Source organism: Procambarus clarkii, chromosome 93 (assembly GCF_040958095.1).
Source record: "Procambarus clarkii isolate CNS0578487 chromosome 93, FALCON_Pclarkii_2.0, whole genome shotgun sequence".
NCBI classification, from domain to species: Eukaryota; Metazoa; Arthropoda; class Malacostraca; order Decapoda; family Cambaridae; genus Procambarus; species Procambarus clarkii.
Window position 1 is genome coordinate 13,463,667 of NC_091242.1, and position 8,556 is coordinate 13,472,222.

At 37.9% G+C, this 8,556-nt stretch overlaps 1 long non-coding RNA gene across 2 annotated transcripts; it reads left to right on the forward strand.

Moving 5' to 3' along the window:
* Positions 1-575: 575 nt before the first annotated feature.
* On the forward strand, positions 576-7,392 carry LOC123746752 (uncharacterized). Of its 2 annotated transcripts, none has more exons than XR_011226055.1 (4): positions 576-975; positions 2,470-2,595; positions 3,143-3,262; positions 7,079-7,392. It is a non-coding gene; the product is annotated as an uncharacterized lncRNA (long non-coding RNA). The 2 variants fall into 2 exon arrangements; XR_011226054.1 differs by having other exon boundaries at positions 577-975; positions 3,151-3,262; positions 7,079-7,391.
* Positions 7,393-8,556: the final 1,164 nt, after the last annotated feature.

Below are 8,556 nucleotides of genomic sequence, written 5' to 3' on the forward strand. Positions count from 1 at the left end.
TAATGTATACAGTACAGTATACTGTAGTGTATCGTACCGTACGGAACTGTACTCTACGGTACTGTACTATGCTGTACTGTGTTTTACTGTACATACAGCTTGAATAAGTAATGTTATTATTTAATAATTATAATAATACATATTTAATAATAAGTATTCGAAAATCATCATTTGTGAGTGTAATGTAAAACATTAAATTTAATTATTTATATACAAGAATGTACATTGGGTTTGTGAAAATACATAGCATAGTACAGTAATTACACTCTTGTAAAGCCACTAGTACGCGCAGCGTTTCGGGCAGGTCCTTAATCTAACAGATAATTTTAAGTAGGACAATTGTATAAAAATTAATAATTTCTCATCCATTTGGTACATGTATGTTTCTCATACTTTGGGTATACATTTGAGTTTATATATTTCAGTTTCAAAAATAAATCTCATTAACTACTAAGGTGTCCAATTACGTCGAGCCGACCAATGACAGTACAGCTTGCGACAATGTGACGTCAACTGAAAATGAGAAACGTGATTGGCTATTGAGTCCACCTGCTCATTGAGGCGCAACGGAACGTTATTTTGCCCCTAGAATTAGCCGAGTAGAGGTGTACAGGTTAGTGTTAGGGCGTTTTGTTACTCTGAGCTGGTACCCCGTTACCCTTTGGGGTCGCTAGGGCTGACAGACCCCTAGGTTACACTGTCACTCTGTACACCGTCAAAACGCACATAGGGCAAAAATCTCTATTATTTTATAGCTTGCGTATATACCCCCTGTTGGGGGGTATATATATACAGCGATATTTTTACTGAGCCATAATCAGTACTAAAGATATTTAGAAATGTTTACGTACTGTATTTGTAACATTGCTGTGGAAAAAAATAAAATACAGTCTTGAAGGACCGATGATTCCAGTCATACCCTGCCGAGGAGAAGCTGGTGGCAGATGTTCCAGTTGTGCTACTTGAGTTACCAAGGTATGATTGGCCTATCCGGCACAAGGGAAATAGTTAGAGGCATAGTAATATTGTATTAGGAATAGCCAAAATTGGAGCCTACTTTAGACAATGGAAGTTTGACCAGTCATTACTACAGCCATATCAGGACCCCCATCAGTTTTGATTTAAATATGAAAATCTATGAGTTACGGTAATTAACATGATCAAATATTGTAAAAATCTAGTCTGTAAGGAGAATGGTGTTGCTTCCGGTAACTTTGCTGATTAAGAGTAGTGAATAAGTCGGTCGATAGGCTTTGGCCGCTCTCGCTCGGGGTCGAGTGTAGTCTTTTATCCAATTTTAAAGTGCTGTTTTCCCCACACTTTAAAGTGTTGGGGTTACCTGGGTACATAAATTGACGTATGAGGGGGGGAACCGTTGACAATACGTAGCCTTCCTGTCCTCGTCGAAGGACGTAGACATAAATTTACCAGAGTAGTTTGACGTACATAGGTGATAACATTAAGCATTTACTTACTATTCAAATGTTACTGGCATTATTAGGTGAATTTGTTTATAATGTTAAATATACAGCATGAAATAAGCGCGACCTCCTTCGTAGGACAAAGAGCTCATAAAAAATAAAGCTCAACAATATCATTTATACATGTAGTGGATGTGAAGGTTCCGGTTGACTTGCGAGCAATGGCTGATTAATTTAAACTCCAGATGTGAGCCTCGTGACAGTATTAGTCTTGTTTACTGTAGGTGGCTGGTGACGGTACACGTGGGAGTGTGTAGGTGGTGGTTATGTTGTTGATATAATTTTGTAGTGAGCGGGATGGCGTGCGCTCTACCAGTAGTGTAGGTGGAGGCAAAATTGAAAAAGAAACCTTGTGTAAGTTAAGGTTGAGCTTCAGCTATTGGTGCACGAGCTGTTGGTTATCATTGTGTAGCAGGAAGTATATGGTGTGGACTTTGTTAATGGAGAATTGTGTACTAGGAACATAGTCTCGCTTCCCTGGAACATTATCAGGCAATTTGTGGTGATATAGGTACCCCAATTACTACTGTTAGGTAATTATTTGGCAGTTAATGTTGTCTAGGCAGAACTGTAACAGACGCTGATTGGGGGAAGGGAGGATGATTATGCGCGATCACGAAAGCCGAAGAATTGTAAATAGCGTGTTTAGCTTCGGATATTAGGTATACCCGACATGGTGTTTTGTGTGGGGAAGGGTATTGTCATGGCTGCGCTTTGATGGTATTGAAAATAAAATTAGCACTCGTCACAGCTGCAAGACATGTTTTGCCATGTATTATAGTTTTCCCTCATCTAAACGGAGTTAGACGTTGGTATACATATCAGAAAGTAATATACAAATTGTTATAGGTTGAATTATACTAGAGCAAATGAATTCGCAGGGAAGAAAAAAAGTGTAAGGAGTTTGGACTAGAGTATTCATAAATAGATGGTTGTAGCCCTTAAGAAATGTTGTCAAGGTTAAATGGATGCATTATATTTCATGCAGATCAGCGTGTGGAGAGGTGCGGGCTGGGCGAAACAGCAATGGTGAAGTATCTTTGTGATGAAAACAGCAGGGTGGAGGGCAACCAACGCCACACTGGAGAGTAATGGAAGAGGCTGTGACCTGCAGGCGAGTGTGATATGTTGATTTCAACACATCTTCCTCCATGAATTTAGTTACGTAGTGCATAAAACTGAAATCCCAATTAGTACTAAATATATTATCATTCCTGAAATAATCATGTGGTGTACTTTGAGCATTAGACGTCATGAGAGCCAGCCTTACTAGACGGAACACTTATTATTATATAATAAAACTAAATGGCTGGAAGTGAACATAACGTGTGAAAGCTTGGGTGTGTGTATATATGAATGCTACGCGGTATTCGTCTATAGATGGTGAAATACACATGAAGAACAGCTCACACACTCGCAGCTCCCAGAGAAGAGATTAAGCTTAGTTGATAACCCCCCCCCCCCCCAAACAGGTCGGGAAGGTGGACTGACGCTTTGTTTCATAACTCAGTGCATGTCCCATTTCAAAAGTGACCCATGAGGCACCCCCCTCCCTCCCAAGGTGTTTTGTTTTTGGAACAGTGCATGGCCGTGTATTTGAGATAATGGTGATAAGGAATGTTTATCGTATACGAATGTTCAGAATCCTGAATACAATATAGTTTCGCAGGTGAGACGCTTGAGTACCGAAGACGTGGATGACGTTGATACCATCCTGTGTAGTTACTCGAGGGACACAACCTGCAGCTGTTGAAGGATCAAGTTTCACTCTTCCATACAAGGTACGAAATAAGAATTTTGTTGTAAATGTTTATAGTGCAGAATCGCCGAGCATCTAATTTGATGGTTAATAGATATCCAGTGGGTTTTTAATAGTTATTAATGTGGAGTATATATACTAGAGAAATACGAGGGACTGGCCTAGAAGGCGCGTCCTTACAGAGGGCAGTAAATGTGGTCTGGTCAAGGAAGGTGAAATATATAGTTGATGTAGAGAAATAATGTGGGGGAATTGTTGAATCATAAAGGAATAGATAGTTTTAGGGAATCATAATTAAATATTTAAACGAATTACCAAATTTGCTAATTTTCGTACTGTAATCTCCTAATATCGTAAACCTAATCTTCCTAATTAAGTACCTAATAATTAAACTAAAAAGTACCTAATTGCATCTTCATAGTTTTCTACATTGTTGCTTTCAAATTGCACTGTATCTAGTGGTACCCAATGTCCTAATCACGTACCCAATGCAAAAAAAAAAAAAAAAAAAAAAAAAAAAAAAGCTTTAGCATTGTGATCGTTGTTGTGTGCTTTCAATTTGCTGTATGGTGCCTATTAATGTTAGTATAAATTACCAATCAGCTGTCAATGCAATCGGAGCTTTAATACACCTCTACCTACTAATCTGTCGTATTTTTTATTTTTTTTGCAATGTATGAAGCATTGTATTAATTCCGCTAGAATTTACCTACTTAAAATTAAGTTAGATTAAGGACCTGGGGCCGGATTCAGGAAGGTACTTACGAAGGTTTTTCCTCTTAGCTAAGAGCGTTAGCCGCCACGAAGGCACTAAGACGGAAACGTCCGTATTCAATTAACTACCCTAAGTGGAAAAATCTTCGTAAGTTCATTCCGGGATTTAAGTGTGGTTTCGACCACTCGTAGCTTTACGTAAACTGGATATAAGTCATTTTTTCTCTACTACATAACACTGGGATCGATTTATGATATTGGAACATGACCAAAATATTATAGCTGGTGAATCTAGTGGAGAGGAGTCCTTCGTGTTAGTTATATATGCATTCTCTGCTTGAAACTTGAAGTAAATGTGTGTTTGATGATAGTAGAATTAGTTTTATAATAGCAACATATTATACCAGTAGTTTATTTACTTAATAACTACTGGTATAATATCTTGCTATTATAAAACTAATTCTACTATCATCAAACACACACTTACTTCAAGTTTCAAGCAGAGAATGCATATATAACTAACACGAAGGACTCCTCTCCACTAGATTCACCAGCTATAATATTTTGGTCATGTTCCAATATCATAAATCGATCCCAGTGTTATGTAGTAGAGAAAAAATGACTTATATCCAGTTTACGTAAAGCTAAGAGTGGTCGAAACCACACTTAAATCCCGGAATGAACTTACGAAGATTTTTCCACTTAGGGTAGTTAATTGAATACGGACGTAGCCGCCACGAAGGCACTAAGACGGAAAACGCTCTTAGCTAAGAGGAAAAACCTTCGTAAGTACCTTCCTGAATCCGGCCCCTGGCCGAAAGGCTGCGCGTACTAATGGCCTTAGCATGGTATTTACACTTGTATGTATTCTAACAAACTCAACGTATGTTCTTGTGTATATAAATAAGTTATTTATTTGTTATTCTAGGGAATAAAATAAGTTTGTAATATATGGGAAACGTTACCGAAATGCAGTTAAATTGTTAAGATATAAATGTAAAGGAGACGTGAATCTAGTGTTAGATCATTGACTTACCCTACTCTAAACGCTTGCTATATAAAATGTTATATTATTGTGTTTCAGTTCCAATGTGTTAAGGCTCTCAATTGATTTATCTTTGACCCGCATCACGGGTCCAAGTGTCTTGGTGTGAAGTTCGTTGGGCTTGAAAGTACGATTTGTTTCTCTGCAATTTATTACAATTTATGCATTGCCCCTGTGCATGTTTTAATAAGTTAATAAATAACTCAATACAAGAACCCACTTTTATTAAGTAAAGTAACCTAGGTTGTGATAGTTCCTGAGTTAAAAGCCTCATGGGTTTGACTTTAATGGTACGCAATACCAAGATAATCTTAATGTAACTCAATTTATTAGTACAATTTATGGGGGTCAAGCTGCATGTGATTTACTGTTACTGGTTTTGCAATTGTGATTACTTAATGGCAAACAATAGTTAAACAATAAAGTCACTGAGCTAGGCTGTGATAGGCGCGGAGTAGGGCCCCCACCACCCCCCTTGCCTCAAGATTACTGGCCCTGCATTGAAGTTTAGTTACATCAGCTAACTATTCCCGCAAATTATGCAGCGTCTTGCTGTATGTGTATTTATTTATTACTGGTTTACAATTATGTTTATCGCTTGTAAGTTATTAGGTGAAGTCAGGTAGGTTAGGCTAGCTGCTGTCACAGGCCTCCGGTCCGTAGCTTTAAGTTTTCATGGACTTGTAGTTTCCATAAGTGTCCTTAATTTATTAATGGATGTTATGCAGTGTCAAGCTGCATGTTTCTTTGGTTTTACATGTGTGTGTTTAACTTCTGCTTTGCCTTTGCATAATAACGTAAAGTCAGCTAGGATGTCGTAGACGCTGTCTTCGGGCGTCAAGCCTCTCCCTTTAAGTTTATCTTGGACTCGTATTATTAGTTCCTTCAGCAATTTATTGCTAGTTCTGCATTGCTTAAGTGCATGTAATTTTACTTACCGTTTTACCTTTATACTTGTTTTCTTGACTGTCATTAAGTAGTGACAGGTAGGCAGTACCAGTTTCGTTTACCAGTACCAATAAACGTTTCCAGTCGTTTTTTCAGTCCAAGTCTGCCCGGTGTACCCCGAAAGAATCTGCGGCCTCCCGGCTGCTTGTTTATCCAGACGTTTTTGTGTGGCCAATGTAGCCAGGAATGTTGTCATAGCCACTGCCGTCTTAGCTGACTGCGTTCAGGGGCTGCTCTCCAGCCAACGTTCTTCCTGTGATGAGTTAAGGTGGCGATGTTATTCAGGTTATTATTTATATTGGTCATATAAATATGCGGCCTTCCAGGCCGCTGGTTTATGCAGACGTTTTACAATTACGGATCCCTAGCCTTCCTGGTGTCCATTTCAGTTTGCCTGAGATGGCCAGATCTTTAAGTTCTTGGGGTACTGGTGCTCGCAGATGCTCATTGACACTCCGACTAAACTCGTATACGCCTCTTAAGGGAGTTTCTTAGGGTAACTATTCAGCTGTAACATGCTTTCGGAGGCCAACATACAATGGAGATCACTGTAACGGACTCTGTTAGCATCCTTATAATTTGTCACTCTGGAGGCAAGCATGTTGCAGTTGCGCCTTAAGACGTGTTTCTAATATTTGAATTTTGGTTTGATTTATATATTTATTAATTATATACATAGTGGTCATATAAATATTTATTGTTTGGTTGTTTTATATTATCCATTTGATTATTTTGAACTGAATTATTGCTTGCTTGATCCCTCCCCCTGGATTAACTTCTGCCGTTGACCTAGATACGGTAACTGTCCCCCCCCCCCAACCTTTTATAGTTGTGTTGGTTTTTGCCGCTAAAGTTATGCTCGGGTTGGTAGTTACCTTACTTCCCTACAGAGTAGTTTCCTGGAAGATCTATTTCTCCTCCTATCCCCTGTGCCAGTGTTCCTTTTCAGAGTTTTCCCACAGGGTATCACCCTGGCTTTATCCATTAATGACACTGGCTGTTCGTTTCCGGAAATGTGCCCCTCCTCTTAGAAAGTAATTGCAGCAGTACCCTTAAGGGGTATGTTCCTTGCCCGTCACGTTCATACTGCATGGCCGTTTCTGGCCACCCTTACTGCCTTAATATTTCCAGAACCGACTACGGAAGGCGCACAAGGTACACCATTGATGAAGAAGGTAAAGGGATGGAGGCCGAGGGCAGACTACTGCACCCATGAGGTCGACACACATCCCTAGTTACAGCGGGCAGCCGCTGCGTTGGCCCTTCGGGGTTGTGGGTGCTCCGCCGGAACCCCCCCAAAGTGATAAGGCTGCAGATAGCTACGAAATATTCCCATGAATTGTAAATAGTGTAATGAAGTTAATGCAACTTTCATTTACTACGTATAGATGTAGTTAGTAATTTATTTAAACGTTATAAGGATTATTCATTTTAATTTTTTTTTTTTTTTTTTTTTTTTTTTTTTTTTTAGATATATACAAGAGTTGTTACATTCTTGTACAGCCACTAGTACGCGTAGCGTTTCGGGCAAGTCCTTAATCCTATGGTCCCTGGAATACGATCCCCTGCCGCGAAGAATCGTTTTTTCATCCAAGTACACATTTTACTGTTGCGTTAAACAGAGGCTACAGTTAAGGAATTGCGCCCAGTAAATCCTCCCCGGCCAGGATACGAACCCATGACATAGCGCTCGCGGAACGCCAGGCGAGTGTCTTACCACTACACCACGGAGACTGCAAATCCGTAATTGTTATGCACTAGTCAGTAAATATTTTTTATAATGAGCATTGATTTTAAATGAATCAAATAGCTAATCATTATACTAATTATTATATAATAATAGTTAAAAAATAAAAAATTAATATGTAATAAATTTATTTACCATTATAAAATAGATAAGAATAATACCTTTGATGTTTGTAACATTGTTGAAAATGTTTATAATTATTTTTATCTTGTCCCAATAAAGATACTTTAATACATAATGTTCATTCGAGTGTCAACTTATGGATAACTAGAAATAATGAAATAAGTAGTGTACCACTTCAAATTGTTTGGATGTGTGATATCATTATGATAGACAGTATACCTCGGAGCTACAAGAATTTTGCCCCAAGATTCAAACATTTTTATGCTGTGCTTAGTATATTAAACTGAAATGGGAATCTTGTATTGTGATTTGTACTCACTGAATTTGTGCGCCCCCTTGAGGTTCTTTAAGTCGAGGGGAGTAGATATACCCTAAAGTACTGTATCCCTTTCAGCATTAGATTTTCTTGTCAATAAACGTACTTGAAATGGTTTTATATTTGTTTTAACCACCACTTGTTTTTAGTCACAGGTGACATGTACGTATGTTTATAAACCTGTTTTGATGGCAATGGAACGGAGATTATGTATTGCGAAAAAGTAAATATCATTTGTAAAATATAATAATAATAAATAAAAAAAGTAAATAATATTGAAGAATAGTTTCTCAAAACATTATTAATCAATATTATTTAATAATTATTTACGAATATATTAAAAATTGAAATTGAAATCATTATTATTAAAAAAAAAAATATTATAGTTTAGAGACATATTGAAGAATATTATTCAAGAATATT